Consider the following 16,362-nt stretch of genomic DNA (forward strand, 5'->3'; position numbering starts at 1 on the left):
TAACGGATTCATCCTGCATGATTTCCCTTGAAGCTGCCTGACTCTGCCCTATTTTACCATCCACTTCCAACTATTCTGCAATCTCATCCTTAATAACGGACTCTATAATTTTAGCAACAACTGAGGTCAGGCTAACTGGCCTACTGTTTCCAAAATTTCTTCCTCCTCACTCCCTGCTTCTTTTAATATCCCATCCAGTGTAAATTTTCCTCCTTATTCCCGTTAATATTCCACCCAGATCCCACTATCCCTTACAATCAACACTCCATAATATCCTATCCAATTTAATCCCAGTCTCCCATAAACTCCTTTATCCCATTTTACACTGTCTGCTCTCACTATGTCCCTTGGCCCAGGAATGCTGAGAATGTGCTTTGGGATTGCTCAGGGAATGCTGAGAATGTGTTTTGGGATTGCTCAGGGAATGCTGAGCAGTGACGCGGCGGTCTGGGATGTGCCCTGACGTCAGGTTCCCGGTTCCCGGGAGTCGGAGAGGCCGGGATTGAGGAACGGGTGAGTGAGAGCGGCCTGTCCTTCCCTCGCGGTTACAATGTAGCTCTGAACCGATACAGTGTTCCCCGCTGCCTACTGCTGTCCCCATTTACAGCGGATACACTGCAGCTCCCCTCACTCCGGGACCTCACAATCCGGGATTCCCTCAATCCCGGATCCTCCTTACTCCTGTTTTTATCTCTCTCTCATACAATTGGATCCTGGATGATTCCCGGATCCTTTCTTACTCCGGCTTCTCCCCTCTTGCTGCTGGTGATGGCCCCTTTCCTCGCTCGCACTCCTCACTTTGATCCTTTTCCCAGATCCGGGAATCCTCAAGCCCGGAGCTGCTCTGCACTGTGTCCCCGATATGTCAGTGGTGTGTGGACGGTGCGGGTCAGTCAGGCCTGGACCGGAGCCGGGGCCTCGCCTACAATTCCCGGGTGACAGAGGCTCCTGAGACGGGTCCCGCTCTTGGTTGCAGTCCGGCACCTTGGTACGGCCTGGGGCTGTGGGAAGGGTTTGTTCACTTGACGAGAGTGAATATTTTTAGAGGTGGATACTAGAAATGGCTCGTACTCATTTGGATTTTGCTAAACATTTCATCCGTCTACAGAAAGTCGGCACTTTTACAAATTTAGGATAGCAACTTTTACCGTAAGGGGTGGGTATCAGCTGTGATAATATTGAATGTGGAACAGGTTGGAAGGTCCGAATGACCTATTCTTGTTCCTGGTCTCTATGTATAAGGAGCAGGTCACCGACATTAGCCTATGGAATTGTGAAACCTTCCTGAGATTTTGAGAAGGCGCGAGACAGTTCTGAGAAATTCACCAAACAATGTGGATAGGATAGCTTGATGGACTGAAGGGAACCCTTCAAATGGGCAGAAGGTTCATCTGGCCTGAATCTCCTGTGACTGGTACTATCCGTTGATGCTGCTGTACTGTTTCTTAACCTAAATCAACAGTGTTTAGCACCTATACCTCGAACCACAATTTGATAAGGTCAGTTGTAATATGTTGCCTGCTGTGATCGCTGAGAACTGTATTCCCTTCACGTGACCGACGGTTGGGATTCCCAGCATGGGCTGAGTGGACTCATCTCCATGTGTTTTCTTATTGCTGGCTTCAGTACTCCAGAATTAGGAACTAATGAAATCCGCTGATGTTCTCACTCTTGACATTACACAATAACATTGTTCTATTCATTCATGTGATGTCAGCATGTTACCCATTCTTCATTGCACTTGAGAAAAAAGTGTTGAGCTGCCTATTGAACCCCCACAGTGCAGTGGTATAGGTAGACCTTCCTCAAAGTGTGAATGCTTATCCTTGCGTTGAAATTCTTGCCTGGCCTTGCACTTCCCTACTTTTAGAATACCCATTTGCTCCACTGTCTGCTTTTCTACATCCCCGATTTTAATTCCTGCAAAAATGGCAGCTGGACATTTGATTGCTGAGGCCACAGGTTCTGCCTAAACATCCTTCTATTGCTTTTAAACGTTACTTGAAATCCATGTTTTTGATCAAGGGCAGAAACCACTGAGCAAGTTTGATGCAAATCTGTGATTTGCTAGTCCACCTCAAGAGTGTCGTTGAAGTGTGAATCATGCAGGTATGGGACAATTCTCAAATTGATCTGAATGGTCTAGATTGCTGGAGAACAGACACCACACTAACATCTCCCTGAACCACAAATTGATGGCAAGCAATGAATTACTTAGGATCGTCTTCTAATTCAGAATGTTTCCAGGGTAGGGGGATTTTGTTACTGGTTTAGGTGGGAAACACTGGGATTGTTTGTGGAACAATGGAGATTGAGGGGTGATTTAGTAAACGTGCACACAATTATAAGGGAGACAATACCACTATTGCCTGCTGTGTTCATCCAGCCTCACATTTTATTATCTTGGAATTCTCCAGCATCTGCAGTTCCCATTATCTCTGATACTATTTTAACCTCACTGCGAAGCCTCTTCCAGGGATGCCTAACCTGAAGAAGTTACCCTCCTCCCTCCGGACAAACCTCAGGGAATCTCTGTCCCATTGCAACTCTCTTGTCTCCACCGATCTTCTTTTCTCTCCATCTTCGGTCCGCCTCCCCCTCTCTCCCTATTTATTCCAGTTCCCTCACCCCATCCCCTTCTCTGATGAAGGGTCTAGGCCCGAAACGTCAGCTTTTGTGCTGCTGAGATGCTGCTTGGCCTGCTGTGTTCATCCAGCCTCACATTTTATTACCTTGGAATTCTCCAGCATCTGCAGTTCCCATTATCTCTGATACTATTTTAACCTCACTGCGAAGCCTCCTCCAGGGATGCCTAACCTGAAGTTACACTCCTCCCTCCGGACCAACCTCAGGGAACCTCTGTCCCATTGCAACTCTCTTGTCTCCACCTATCTTCTTTTCTCTCCATCTTTGGTCCGCCTCCCCCTCTCTCCCTATTTATTCCAGTTCCCTCTCCCCATCCCCCTCTCTGATGAAGGGTCTAGGCCCGAAACGTCAGCTTTTGTGCTCCTGAGATGCTGCTTGGCCTGCTGTGTTCATCCAGCCTCACATTTTATTATCTTGGAATTCTCCAGCATCTGCAGTTCCCATTATCTCCAATACCACTAAAGGTGTCTTGTGGCACAGTGGTAATAACACTTCTGATTAGGTTGATTAGAAAAACTCTTCTTATTGAAAAATATAATGCTACCCATTGGAGGGCTCTTGTGGCCTTAACCCTAAGCCAGGAGACCCTGATTCAAGTCCCACTTGCTGTAGACGTGTATAATAATATTTCTGAATTGGCTGATTGGAAAATATCTAACTCTTCCTATTTGCTATGGTATAAAGATTTTGGTCAACAGTTAACAGAAGGGATGTGAATAAGAACGTTTGTATACAGTGAGTGGAAATGAGCTGGACCTCACTTCTCGTGAGGGTGTTGGAACCAGAGACAATTAAGGATTTCAAATGGAAATTGGATAGGCTGTTTAAGGAAACAAACTTGCGAGGTTAAAGGGATTGAACAGAAAGTGGGACTGACTGGATTGCTCGACAGAAAGCAACTATACACTGGCTGAGCAGTTTTTTTCTGTGTAATTAATGACTCTGGCTGTTCAACCACACTGAGGAGCCTGCTCCTGTGTTGTACTGTTCTTTGTTCTACACTTTGATGCAGCTGGTGGCATGCTCTTTAGAATTTTTGAGAAGACTTGTAGCTTGACTTGTGGATGGGGTTATTGATTTATTCGCTGAGCTGGTAGGTTGGTGCGGAGACTGTTGTCACCGTATTAGGTGACATCATCAGTGCACGTCCGATGTAGCATTGTTGGTCTGTCGCGCTTGTTATTTATGTGGTCCGGTTTGATGTGCTGGTTGGCCTCGTTTCTGGTTCTGCTTCATAGTGGTTGGTACATGGGGTCTATTGCCACATGTATGTTGATGAAATTCCAGGTTGAGTACCAGACACCTAGGATTTCCTGTGCATGTCTTCGGTTGGTTTGACCTAGGATAGTTACATTGTCCCAGTCATATTGGTGGCCCTTTTTGTTGGACTGTATGGAAGTGAGTGATAGTTGTTTGTGTCTCTCGGTAGCTAGTTGGTGCTAATCTACCCTAATAGTTTTCTCCCAGTCTGTCTGATGTGTAGTGTTTGTGACAGTCCTTACATGGGATTTTACATATAACATTGGTCCTGTTAATTGTGGGTATGGGATCTTCTGTTCTTGTCAGTAGTTATCATAGTGTAGCTGTGAGTTGTGTGCTTCCACACTCCTGAGCAGTCTGGTGGTCATCTATGATTACGTTCCTGATTTATGGCAGGGTGACAGTATATTCGGGTGTGCTGTGCCTTCCTGTTGTCTATTGAGTAAGTTCCAGTGGACTTCACTTTTCTGGGTAGCTGTTGTTTCTAAAAGACGCTGTGCAGCTGTTCTTCGGCTTTGCACAGTTCTGGGGTGTGGCAGTGTGTTATGACTCTTCTGGACAGAGTTCTGATGCAGCTCTGTTTGTGGGTGTTGGGGTGGTTGCTGTTTTAGTTAAGTACTTGGCCTGTATGGGTGGCCTTCATGTGTCTAGATCGGCCTGCCATACATCTGGTGGCCATCTCTGATACATTCCTGACTATTGTGACCACTGGGAATCGTGGTAACATGCAAACCCACAGCTACACTACGACAACTACTGACAAGAATAAAAGATCCCAAACCTAACAGGACCAACATTATATATAAAATCCTATGTAAGGACTGCCACAAACACTACATCGAATAGACCGGGAGAAAACGAACTATCAGGGTATATGAGCACCAACTAGCTACTGAGAGACATGACCAACTATCACTCGTTTCCACACACTCCGACAAAGAAGGCCACCAACTTGACAGGCACAATGTAACTGTCCTGGGACAAGCCAAACAAACACATGCACAGATTTCCTAGTGGCCTGGTACTCAACCTGGAATTCTATCAATAAGCATGTGGAAATAGACCCCATATACCAACCACTAGAAAGCAGAATTGGAAATGACGCCAAGCACCATGTCACACAGGGTCTATGTAAATAACAAGCCGGACAGACCAACAATGCTTCATTGGAGGTGCACTGATGATGTTACCTGGTATGGTGACGAAACGTCTGTAAACCATCCTACCAGGTTGCCGAAGAAACCGACAACCCCATGCTCATTAGAAGCTTGACCCACTTTGAGAGGCAAAAGGCAAAGACTCATCAGAAAATGAGAGAAAGAGTTTGGAAATGGTAAATTTGGATTCAGTTGCAGTGAATGTAATCCCTTGCAGTGCAATCTGTAACATGAAGCTTGTGTATGACCAGTCACTCTGCAATAAATGATCATTTAACAAGAAGTCACATATGCAATTCGTAGTGACTCCTGACTGACCATGCATTTGGGTAGGTATGCCATCCAATGCAGGTTCATCTCCAAGCCACTAACTGTCTTGACTTGGAAATATATTGTCATTCCTATCCTGTGGCTGTGTCATATTCCTGGAACTTCATCTTTAGTAGCATTGTCATCATACCTACACCGCACAGACTACAGCCCTTCAAGAGGGTAACTCACCATTATCTTCACAAGGACAACTAAGAATGGTCAATAAATGCTGGCCCAGTCAATGATGCCTACATCCCACTAACGAATGAAAGAAATGTCTTAATTGGAAATGTGAATTGCTTAAAGTGCTGTCTCACTCACTTCTAAACATGATGCTTATTGTGTCAATAGAATAAATTGATTCAATCAACAATGTGGAAAATTGTGCAAGTGTGGCAAGAGTCCACTAAAACAAGAGCAAATGTTTGAAAGATAGTAGGAACTGCCGATACTGGAGAATCTGAGATAACAAGGTGTAGAGCGAGATAACACAGCAGGCCAAACCGCATCAGAGGAGCAGGAAGGCTGACGTTTTGGGCTGAGACCCTCCTTCAGAAATGGGGGAGGGGAAGGGTGTTCTGAAATAGATAGGTAGAGGTGGGGAGGTGGATAGAAGATGGACAGAGGAGAAGATTGGTGGAGAGGAGACAGACAGGTCAAAGAGGTGGGGATGGAGCCAGTAAAGGTGAGTGTAGGTGGGGAGGTAGGGGGGAGATAGGTCGGTCAAGGGGGCAGAATGAGGTTAGTAGGTAGGAGATGGGGGTGGGACTTGATGTAGGAGGCGGGGATAGGTGGGACGAAGGACAGGATTCTGAGGTGGCGATGAGCTGGGCTGGGTTTGGGATGCAGTTAGTGGGAGGGGAGATTTTGAAGCTTGTGAAGTCCACATTGATACCATTGGGCTGCAGGGTTCCCAAGCGGAATATGAGTTACTGTTCCTGCAACCTTCAGGTAGCATCGTTGTGGCACTGCCGGACACCCAGGATGGACATGTCGCCTGAGGAATGGGAGGGGGAGTTGAAATGGTTCGCGGCTGGGAGGTGCAGTTGTTTAGTGTGAACCGAGTGTAGGTGTTCTGCAAAGCAGTCCCCAAGCTTCTGCTTGGTTTCCCTGATGTAGAGGAGGCCACAACAGGAACCGTGGATGCTGTATACCACATTAGCAGATATGCAGGTGAACACCTGTTTGATGTGGAAAGTCTTCTTGGGGCCTGGGATGGGGTGAGGGGGGAGGTTTAGGGGCAGGCCTAGCACTTCCTGCGGTTGCAGGGAAAAGTGCTGGGTGTGGTGGGGCTGGAGGGGAGTGTGGAGCGGACAAGGGAGTCACAGAGAGAGCAATCCCTCAGAAAGGCAGATAAGGGTGGGGAGGGAAAACAAATTTTTGAAGTTTTATTCTGGCACCTGATGTTGTAATAAACAGTTGTTTTATTTAACATCAGTGACGTGGATAATGAAGTCAATGGCTTGGAGCAGGTTGATATGAGACCTCAGTTTTTGGATTTATTCTCAAACTGGAGTATTCTGAAAATTGGGTAAAGTGGGCAATGAGCAGCTGGAGTGTCTGCTGTTTGTCGTCAGTCACCAGCATGAGAGAATTTGGTCAGTAGTGTTCTGTGATCTTTGTACAGGTCTTGAGCTTTGCAGATTTAAGTGGTGTTTTCTGACCTCAACTAGGCAAATGCTCTGATATTGAGATTAATTCATACAAGATATCAACTAGAACTGGATCCCTTACGTAGCCTATTTTGGTACCACTGGTTGCAGAAAATGCATCTGATCAGGTACAATTCTGCACTACACTGGCCGTCATTACTGTTCTTTTGGCAATTTGACTCTTCTTTCTCAGTCAGTGAATAGTCTGTGAGGCTGTGTATTTACTGTATCCAGAGTGTGTAAATTTCCAGTTATTCAGGAATAGAACATTTCTGACAAGAGTTTTGCCTCATTGTTCTGTATGTCTGTTGTCAATCTTTACATGGTGATTGGTTTGATTTTGCCATAGACTAAGTGTTGCAGCAGGAAACAAAAGAAAAGTCAGTTTCAGAAAGCATACTTTGATCTTTGAAAGAAAATGTAGAGATGAATAAGGTATTGAATGTCTTGCAACTATTTTCCAACAACACCAACCCCCTCGGTGACTCACCCTGCTGTACATATAACTGCCTCGTATCTTAACAAGGTCACCAACCCAGTGTGTACCTGTAAGCTTAGATATTGTCAACTTCTTGTAACTGTGAAGAAGTTGGACTTGTGACCTGTGCTGTGGACATCTGAAGGTGTGAGATGTGGACATCACAGAACAGTTTGCTGGAGAGTATTTTTCGGCAGAGATTGTGCTCCTTTACCACCTTGCATTTAGCATCATAAAGGGCTGTTGCAAGTACTGTGAAATCCCATTGTTTCTCTGTCATTTCTGAAAGATGTTGAGGAGGTTCATTGGGAAAATGCTCACCTCTACTATACGACAAAAAAGTGATGAACAGTTTAATGATTGTGCTCTCCTTGCATATGCCATGAGACAGGAAATCTGACTTATCCTGAAGTCTTACAAACTTTATTTAAGTGAGAGAGTTGGGAATTAAACCAGGAGCATATTGAAAACGTTATTAAAAGTTCAAAAGTTTACGATTGGCACAGTTTCTAGATTTGAAATATTAATGTAAAAGTATTAAAATTGTTCTTCATTTATCAGATGTGGGTGTTGCTGGAAGCTTTGTTGCCTAACTGAATGGGTGATAGGCCATTTCAGAGGCAGTTAAAATCAACTAAGTTTCTGTTGGTTTGGATAAAGTGAACCAGGCAACAGCCAATCATTTCATGATCACCATGAATGAAATTCCATCAGTTGCTATGTGGGATTTAAGCCCATGTTCTCAGTGTTATCCTGGGCTTCTGGATTAGTGACGTTGCCACAATGTTACCATATCCCCAACTCAGGAGAATGATTTCAAAAACAGAATTTCTGATGAAAATAAAGGCAAAATATAAAACCCATTTTGGGAAAAAAAACAATATTCTATTGTCATCTAAGAAATCAGAACCTCAGTTGTTGAAAATAGAAATAAACAATAGACGCTATAAATTAAAGCCTCGAGTACTTGATTGCTACTTTGCTTTGAAGTCTTTTGATTAAAATAACAAAGAAACCCTCAGGTTCTTGCAGGCAAGAACAGATGTCAAGTTATATAAAATGTATCATCCGTGACTCTGAAACTGTGCAAGTTGCATATGTGCTGTTCAGCTGTTAGGTAAAAATATAAAGTTGAAGCCTCAGCTTTTGAAGTGGCTAAAGATTAGAGGTCACATCATTCAGGAGGACATTAAAGACGTGACAAAATTCAGTCACTGATAGCAGAACAAAATTGAAGACAGAAATATACAAATTAGAGAGTTTAGTTTAATAAGACAAATAATTATCTGAGCTTTTAGCTACCCTGATAGGATTTTTAAAAAAATATTGCTCTTTAGATGTGGGTGTCATCAGCAAGGCCAGCATTTTTTCTTTATCTGTAATTGGCCTTGCTCAGCCATTTCATAGTCAACCATATTGCTGTGGTCGGGAGTCACATTTAGGCCAGACAAGGTAGATGGCAGATTTCCTTCCCTGAATATTAGTGAAGCAGATGGACTTGTAGAACTATTGATAGTAATTACATAGTTCCCATTAGGGCAGCTTTTTTATTAAATTTTGAGTTTTGCCATCTCCCATTCAAATCCAGGAACCCCAATCCGTTGGCCATGGCATTGCCATCATGTCATGCCATTACCCTTGAATAGAAGAGACAGGTCAAGGGATAAATGAATGGAGTTTCTGCAATCTGAGCAGGATGTCTTTCTGAGGATTATTTTTTAATGCAAAATGTAAGAAGTCCAACCAGGGAAGATTCATTCAAATAAAATACTGCAGATACTGGAAACCTGAAACAAACACAGAAGGCTGGAGAAACTCAGCAGGTCTGGCAGTGTGTGTGGAGAGAGAAACAGAGTTAATATTTTGAGCCCAGTATGATTCTTCTTCAGAACTGAACAATGTTAGGAGTTTTTTTTTAATACACCCTTGGTAGAGGTGGAGGAGGTGGTGAAGCTAACCGATTGTGTAAAGGCTCAGGGGTTGTTAATGGTGGTAAAAGAGAAAAAGAGATACAAAATGTATGTGCAGAGTGAATGGGAGAAAATTGGAATTCTCATGGAAACCTGAGATAAAAGAAGTAGGAGCCTGCTCCACCATTCCATGTGATCAAGACTGATCATGCAACACTTTCCCTCATACTCTTGATCCTTTTAACCTGAAGAACTATATCTGACTCCTTTGTGAAAACATTCAATATTTTGGCCCCAATTGCCTTCTGTGACAGAGAATTCCACAGGCTCAGTATGTCTGGGTGAAGAAATTTCTCCTCATCTCAGTCCTAAATGACCTGCCCTGTATCCTTAAACTGTGACACATGGTTCTAGATGGCATAGTCACCAGGAACATACATTCACCTTTACTGGCTCCATCCCCACCTCCTTGACCCGTCCGTCTCCTCTCCGCCTATCTGCTCTTTTATCCATCTCCCATCTCCCAGCTGCCTCTCCCTCTCACTCAATTTATTTCAGAATCCCCTTCCCCCTCCCCCATTTCTGAAGAAGGGTCCAGACCCAAACCATCAGCTTTCCTGCTCCTCTGATGCTGCTTGGCCTGCTGTGTTCATCCAGGTCTACACCTAGTTATACCAGGAACATCCTTCCTGCTTTACCCTGTCCAGGTCCATTAAAGTTTGAGAGGTTTCTATGCGATTTTCCCCCCAACTCTATTCTTCTAAAGTCCAGTGAGTACAATCTCCAATAACCTTGCTTCCCTTCAACGCCAGTCTTGTCATCCCAGAAATCAGTCTGGTAAACTTTTGTTGCACTCATCTGTAATAAGAACATCCTTTCTTTGAAAAGGCGATCAAAACTGCACACAGTGCTCCAGGTGTGGTGTCTCTCAGGCTCTGTACAATTGCAACAGGGCCTCCTACTCCCGTACTCATTCTGCCCCTATGAAGGCGAACATATTATTTGCTGCCTTCACTGCTGGCTCTGCCTTCATGCTCTCTGTGACCGGTTTTATTGCACCTCCCCCTTTCCTTTGCTCCATTCTCAGTTTGTCACCACTCAGCTAATAAATTACCTTATTGTTTTTGCTACCAAAGTGGATGAACTCACATTTATCCATGTTATTCTTCATTTGCCATGCATTTACCTGCTCACTCAATTTGTCCGCATCACACTGAAGCACCTCTGCAGCCTCAGTGTTCGCCGTCTCATTTGGCTTTTTGTCCATTTGCAAACCTGGAGAGATTACATTTAGTTCCCTCCTGTAAATCATTAATATATATTGTGAATAGCTGTGGTCCAAGCATTCCTTACTTGAGAAAGGGCACAGAAGCAATTCCAAGATGGTTCACTCCTCTGAATTTCTGGTACACAAGAGTTATAAGGAAAGGCGAATAGGCTGGGTCTGTATCAATTGAAGCTTCGAGAAATGAGGGGTGATCTTAATGAAATCTTTAAGATCCTGAGGAGACTTGACAGGCTGGATGTTGACATGATGTTCCCATAGTAAGAGAAACTACATCTAGGGGACACAGTTTTAAAAAATCACTCTTCCGTTTAAGACAGCGACGACAAATTTGGTTTGATTGGTTTTTTCTTCTCAGAAAGCTGTGAAGCCGGGTCATTGAATATTTTTAAAGCAGCGTTGGTAGGTTCTTGATTAACAATGGACTCAAAAGATACAAGCGTGGCTATATAAAACCAAAATACTGCAAATGCTGGAAATCTGAAACAAACACAGAAAATACTGGAGAAACTCAGCAAGTTACAGCTTCTGTGGAAAGAGAAACACAGTTAATGCTTTGAGTCTAATATGATACTTCTTTTTCTGAAGACGTTAACTCTGTTTTTCTCTCTACAGATGCTGCCAGACCTGCTGAGTTCCTCCAACATTTCCTGTGTTTATTGTAGCTATATAGGTAGACAGGAAAGTTAAGGTGACACTAAAACCCATCTAGTCATGATCTTATCAAATGGTGAAGCAAGCCTGATGGGCTGAATGGCTCACTGCTAATGAATCAAATGTTTGTACGTACATTGCAGATACATAAGTTTCAGACATTGGAGAGGAGTGAAGAGATGAGAGAATACAAAGAGATCAGAAGAGAAGTCAGAAACTACTTAGGAAGGTAAAGAAGAATTATGAATTTTAATATCAAGGAACAGTTTACAAAATAGTAAAATATTTTTCAGACAAAACAGTCAAAAACAAAAGGAAGTCTGCGATGGGACCATTAAGTGATAGGTAGGATTATACTACAGGTAATACTAGAATGTTGTCAGAAATATAACAATTATTTTGCTTCATTATTTGCCAGGGAGTAAGAATAGGAAGACATGATATTGAATGATGAGATAAGCAATAAGATAAATGTATTGAACATAGATAAAGGAGATATATTAAATAAACTAAACAAATTCAAAGAGCATAAGATTCCTGGTTTGGGTGGGATTATCTATGTATTTTGAAAGAGACAGCAGAAATATTACTCAGTTATCAGTTTTAATAATGTGCTGGAAAGGTTTCATGCCCAAGAACTAATTGGTAGCCGGTGTACTTCTGATATTTACAAGGTGGGATAGAATCTCCAGGGAATTACAGCCAATCAGACTAACGTAGGTGATAAGAAATACAATCAGGTCCTTTTGAAAAAGAGAGGATCAAGGAACAGCAGGAATAAAAATACATCAGCATGGATTTCAAAAAGTAAAATCTTGCTTACCAAATTCATTGAAATTCTTGAAGAGGCAACAGAGACAATAGACAATGTTAATGCAGTAGATGTAATTGATCTGGTTTTCAAAGTCCTTTGTTAAGATGCCCCAAAACAGATGAATGAATAAGGTCAGCGAAGTGGAGTTGGGGACAAGTGATAGAGGGGATTGCCTGCAGAATTCACATGCTGTGCTGGCAATGTAATAGTACTGAAGAGAACATTTCTTTGGCAAGGTTAATACTGAGTGAGTGCTGCGCTGCCAGAGAGTCAGTATGGATGGAATACTGCACTGTCAGAGGATAAAATATTGAGGGAATGCAAAACTGTTAAAGGGTCAGAATTTAGGGAGTGTTGCACTGTAGAATGGTCAGATTGCAGGGTCAGTTGTGAGGAAGTGTTGCACTGTTGTATGACCAACAGTAAGGTAGTGTGGGGAAGGAGCTGATGTAGTCATGTCGTAGCGTATACGTTATTCAGTACTGTACTGTAGTGATTCAGTAAAGAGCCTCAGGGTACTGATTTGGATCAAGCACAAAGACACCATATGGTGAAATTTGGAATTAATAGTTTTTAATTTTAGTTTTTAAGCTAGCCTAATGGTGACTATGTAACTACTACTGATTGTTAGGGAAAACCCATCTAGTTCACTAATGTCCTTTTTTAAAAATTATTCACCAGTGAGGCGTGGATGTCGCTAGCTAGCTATCGATTATTACCCATCCCTACTTGCAATTGAGAACGTGGTGGTGAGCTATCTTCTTGAATCACTACAATCCCTGTGCCACAGGTAGATCCACAATGTCCATAGGAAATTCCATGATTTTGACTGACTGATCATGAAGGGACAATGATGTATTTCCAAGTCAGGTTGGTGAGGGGCTTGAAGGAGAACTTGGTGCTCCTGTCCTTCTAGATGGACATAGTTGTTGGTTTGGAAGGTGAATTCAGGGAGGAAATCTGCTTTTCTTACCTGGCCTGGGCTAAATGTGACTCCAGACTCTTAGAAATGCAGTTGACTCCTAACTATACTCTCTACAGTTAGGGCAGGGAAATAAATGGTAGTGTAACCGGTGGCAGTCACATCCCAGGAACGCATTGAAAAAAGCTAAGGATGTGCTCAGATAGCAGAGGGGCAGTAATGAGGGAGCATTGCTCTATCAGAGGGTCAATACTGAGGGAGTGCTGCACTATCGGACGGTCAGTACTGAGGGAGTGCCATGCTGTCGAAGGGTCAGTACTAAGGGAGCACTGCACTGTTGTAAGGTCAATAAGCTTCTTGAGAGTAGGTTTTGAGGGAGTACAGCATCTTTGAAGGTTTAGTACGAAAGGAACGTGGCACTGTTAGAGTCAGAGTCAGTACTGAGCAAGTGCTGTACTGTAGGAGGGTTAATACTGAGGGACTTTTGCATTGTTGGAGAGTCTCCCCAGAGAAACTGTACACTGTTGGACAGTACTGAAGCTGTGCATCAATGTCAAAGGTGCTGTCTTTTTGTATCGTATTAGGGTTAATATATAAAAATCCCTGCTGTTATTAGAACGAAAACAAAGAAGTTCTTCCTCATGTTCCAATATTTACTTGTATTCAGCAAATGCAACCCTTTCCAGGAAGAATGATGCATTGATTAGATGCTAGGAACTTCTTATGGCAACAACAAATAAAAACTTGTGTGTTTGAAGCACACCCCATAAAAAGAAATGCTGCAAATTCTTACTCTAAATATAACCCCGCAGACAAGAAACATTTGGGGAAGTGATGCATTAAGCTGATAAGCTGAGAGCTGGTAGAAGCTGACAACACTAGATATGATTGTAACCACGTTTCCTATAACAAGCTTCAATGTTGAGCTTTGCGATCATTAAAGAAATTCTGCAGCCTGCGTAAATATTTGTGGCATTTGGCTAAGTTGGAGATGCTGAGTGATGGAAATGGGTGATTGGAGATGGGTGAGGGGTGATGGCTTATGGGCAGTGGGAGATGGGTGAGGTGCAATCAGGTGTGGGAACTGAGGGATGGGTGATGAGAGAAATTGATGAGGGTATCGGGGAGATAGGGATAGGTGATGGAGGAGACGGATAAGGGGCAGTGGGTGGTGGGCGTTGCTTTTGGGTGATGGCTGACAAGTAGGATTCAAACTGATCTTAATGGAAAATGGACTAATGATCATAAAAACGTTGTGTTCAACCAAATGCATGTATGTGTATGTGTATGTGTGTGTTGGTATCTCAGCCTGGTGGATGTTGTAATGCTTGGATCTGCCTTTGGTGCTTCTGTTGGGGGCTTAGGTATTGGTGTCTCTCTGGGGCTTATGTCTCTATGAGGGTGCTGTGTGTCGGGGTGTCACAAGGCAGTGTGTTGTCAGACAACAGTTTGGGCCAGACAAGAGCACGTGTGCGGCCAGTTCCTTTATTCATTCACTGGATGAGGACATCGCTGGCTCGGCAGCATTTACTGCCCATCCCTAATCCCAGAGGGCAGTTAAGAGTCAACCACACTGCTGTGGGTCAGGAGTCACATGTAGTCCAGACCAGGTAAGGATGCAGTTTCATTCCCTCAAGAACATTAGTGAACCAGATGGGTTTTTCCAACAATTGTCAATGAATTCATGGTCGTCATTAGGTTCTTAAGTCCAGATAGTTTTTGAATTCAAATCCCACCATCTGCTGTGGCGGCATGCAAACACCTGTCCCCAGAGCATTATCCATGTCTCTGGCTTAATAATCCAGCGATAATACTGCTAGGCCATCGCCTCCCCTTAGAAGGCTGTACTCAGCTGGTCAGGGTTCAGTGTGCAGGAAGTCTAGGGGCAGTGAATGTGCGGTCAGGGCACAGTTTGGAGCAAGTCAGGGGGCAGCATGCAAGTGGCCAGAAGGCTGTGCGTAGGCAGGTAGGGACAGTACACTGTTTGTCAGAGGTCAGCGTGCATTCAGGTGGAAATATGAGGCCACTCAAGAAGCAGTGAGTGAGCAAATGGTGGGCAAATATAGTGGGTGGTCAGCAGCAGTTTGTGGCTGATCAGGCGGAACTGAGTGGTCACTGGGCAGCGCACAGTAAATGGGGGCACTGCATGGGTTCTCGGGGTGGCGGGGGTGGGGGTAGTGTGCATTTGTCTGGGCAGCTGAATTGTCCAGTTGTTAAATGTTTAGATGGATGCAAAATATTCATCATAGCTATGTTCTTACTTGTACAAGTGCGCCGGGAATGTTTGCTTGCCAGTACCTGTCTGTATAGATTGCTCACACCCTCTGTGCTTTAACTTCTGGATACTTTCTATATTTACAGAGACATTCATGCAAGTTATAACATGGAAAGAGGCCATTTGGTCCCATGTGCCTTTGTTTGTAAATGGTTTTAATTACATTTATCCAATTTTGCCTTCATCCATCTCTCCTTCATTTCGGATGTTTTCAATATCAGGGCTTGGAGAGAGAAGAGGGGATAGAGGGAGAGGAAGACAGAGTCGGGGGAGGAAAGCGGGTTCAGCATGGAAAGAGTGGAGCTGGCAGATAGAGAGAGAAAGTTAGGAGATGGAGGGCGGTGTGGGAGAAGAGGATGGAGAGAGAGAGACAGACAGAGAGGAGATGGAGAGCGAGGAACGGCTGAAAGTGAAATGTGGGGTTGGAAGGAAGAGATGGGTGTGTGTCTGCTTGGGGATAATTCTAGACTTCTGTTTATTTCCCTCTGTATGACAATGTTCCACCTGACATCACCGTGAGTGGCCTCAAATTTTAAAATTATGCTGCCATGTTCCAGATTCACTCACGAGGAAATCGTGTCTTTCTATGAAACCAGACTGCCTATTTCATAATCTTAAAGACCTCGATCAGATCACCCTTCATCTATCCTCAGCAAAATATATGTTGTGCAACAGCCCTTGTAATTTAACCCTTTCATCCCGGGATCATTCTGGCAACTCTGTGCTGCTTGCCCTCCAAGGTCAGTGTCTGTTCTTTGAGAAGAGGATCCTGAACTGACCCCCATGACTCCATTTGCGGTCAGAGTGGAGCTGTGTAAACTGCTGCAGCACCATTTTCACTCCCTTTGTAAACCTGCAGCCCTGGGATAAAGGTCGACATTCCATTCGTCTACGTAATTATTTTTTGATCTGTCCTCATGATCTTTGCACAGAATCCAGTTAGTATGGGGTGTGGTGGAGGGAATATAGGAGGTATCTACATATGGATGGAGGAAGG

General features: G+C 43.8%; 1 protein-coding gene across 2 annotated transcripts in view; it reads left to right on the plus strand.

Annotated features, from left to right (window-relative positions):
- Positions 1 to 449: 449 nt before the first annotated feature.
- lpp (LIM domain containing preferred translocation partner in lipoma) overlaps positions 450 to 16,362 on the plus strand; it is a 371,701-nt gene continuing 355,788 nt past the window's right edge. Inside the window, exons 1-2 of one of the 2 annotated variants that reach the window (XM_048542847.2) lie at positions 475 to 513; positions 11,498 to 11,583. The gene's annotated coding sequence lies outside the window, so the exon portion shown is untranslated. Of the gene's footprint in view, positions 514 to 11,497; positions 11,584 to 16,362 lie in introns of both variants that reach the window. The other variant, XM_048542845.2, reaches the window with a different exon arrangement.

This window comes from Stegostoma tigrinum, chromosome 14 (assembly GCF_030684315.1).
Source record: "Stegostoma tigrinum isolate sSteTig4 chromosome 14, sSteTig4.hap1, whole genome shotgun sequence".
Lineage (NCBI taxonomy): Eukaryota > Metazoa > Chordata > Chondrichthyes > Orectolobiformes > Stegostomatidae > Stegostoma > Stegostoma tigrinum.